The following is a 1,917-nucleotide window of genomic DNA, read 5'->3' as shown; positions in this document are numbered from 1 at the left end:
ACTCCCCAATCGGCCCTGCTCTGAGCCCGACCAGGGGCTGCACCTAGGGATTGGGCCTGCCCTCTGCCACCCGGGAGCAGACCTAAGCCAGCAGGTGGTCATCCCCTGAGGAGTCCCAGACTGCGAGAGGGCACAGGCCAGGCTGAGGGAACCCTCCCTCCCACCCCCGAGTGCACAAATTTTTGTGCACTGGGCCTCTAGTATCAATAATAATAATAAAATCAGTTCTAAAAAGAATGATTTACTTCAATTGTTGTATAAATTTAACAAAACATGTATAGAGTCTACATGCTGAAAATCTATATGACACTGATAGAAGAAATTAAAGGCAACCTAATGAATGGTGAGACTTAATTGGTTTATGAATTGGAAAACTCAATATCAATTCTCCCCAAAATGATCTATATGTTTAACACAATTTCTATTAAAATCCCAATAGCTTTTTTTTTTAGAATAGACAAGCTAATTCTAAAATTTATATGAAAAGGCAAAGGAAATAGAATAGCTAACATAATATTAAAGGGAATAGCCCTGGCTGGTTTGGCTCAGTGGATAGAGCGTCTGCCTGAGGACTGAAGGGTTCCAGGTTCAATTCTGGCCAAGGCATATGCCTAGACTGTGGGCTCAATCCCCAGTAGGGGGCGTGCAGGAGGCAGCTGATCAATGAGTCTCTCTCATCATTGATGTTTCTATCTCTCTGTCCCTCTCCCTTCCTCTCTGAAATCAATAAGAATATATTTTTTAAAAAGGTACATATTGTACAATTTCATTTATATAACACTGTTGAAATGACAAAATTCTAGTAATAAAGAACAGATCAGTGATTGCCAAGGGTTAAGGTTGGGGTTAGAGTCTGACTGTAAAGGAGTGGTACCTCGAGATTTCTTTGTGATTATAAAACAGCTCTGTATCCTGATTATGGTAGTTGATACACAAATTTCTACATGTGGTCACACACACACACACACACACAAATGAGTTCATGTAAATGTGGCAAAATCTAAATTAGGTCTGTACTTTAGTTGTTTTATACTAATGTCAATTGTGGTTTTGACAATGTATTATACTTAGGTTAAGATGTTATCACTAAGGAATTGGTGAAGGGCATATGGAAATTTCTCTACTATCTTTGCAAATTCTTGTCTTAAATTATTTCTAAATAAAAATTTTATTGATTGCTTTTAGAGAGAGAGGAAGAGGGAGAGAGGGATGTGGGGGAGAGAGAGAGAGGAAGGGAGAGGAAAGGAGAGGAAGGGAGAGGAAAGGAGAAATCCATTTGTTGATCCACAAATTTATGCATTCGTTGGTTGAGTGTTTTTGTTTGTTTGTTTGTTTGTTTGTTTTTTGGTAATCCTCACGTGAGGATATTTTTTCCATTGACTTTTAGAAAGAGTGGAAAGAAGGAAGAGAGGAGGGGGAGAGAAACATCAATGTGAGAGAGACACATTGGTTGCCTCCCGCACACGCCCGACTGGGACTAGGCAACAAGCCTGCAAACCAGGTTCATACCCTTGACCAGTAATCAAACCCGATATCTTTGGATGCGGGTGGATGCTCTAACCACTGAGAGACACTGGTCAGAGCTCACTGGTTGATTCTTGCATGTGCCCCGACCAGGGATTAAACCCACAATCTTGGTGTGTAGGGATGACGCTCTAATCTAGCCAGGGCCAAGGTCAAAATAAAACATTTTAAATTAAAAGTACAAAGAGACGCCCTAGCTGGTTTGGCTCAGTGGATAGAGCATTGGCCTCGGACTGAAGGGTCCTGGATTTGATTCTGTTCAAGGGCACATGCCCAGGTTGCAGGCTTGATTCCCCAGTAAAGGGTGTGCAGTAAAGGGTGTGTGATGTTTCTATATCTCTCTCCCTCTCCCTTCCTCTCTGAAATCAATAAAAGTATATTTAAAATCATTTA

General features: G+C 41.3%; 1 protein-coding gene across 1 annotated transcript in view; it reads right to left on the bottom strand.

Annotated features, from left to right (window-relative positions):
• The window catches only part of COQ3 (coenzyme Q3 methyltransferase), a 27,279-nt gene that overhangs the window by 20,350 nt on the left and 5,012 nt on the right, over positions 1–1,917 (bottom strand). The window lies entirely within an intron of this gene.

Source organism: Myotis davidii, unplaced genomic scaffold (genome assembly GCF_000327345.1).
Source record: "Myotis davidii unplaced genomic scaffold, ASM32734v1 scaffold68, whole genome shotgun sequence".
NCBI classification, from domain to species: domain Eukaryota; kingdom Metazoa; phylum Chordata; class Mammalia; order Chiroptera; family Vespertilionidae; genus Myotis; species Myotis davidii.
The sequence above is the reverse complement of the archived record's forward strand: the minus strand, read 5'-3'. Positions and strand labels throughout refer to the sequence as shown.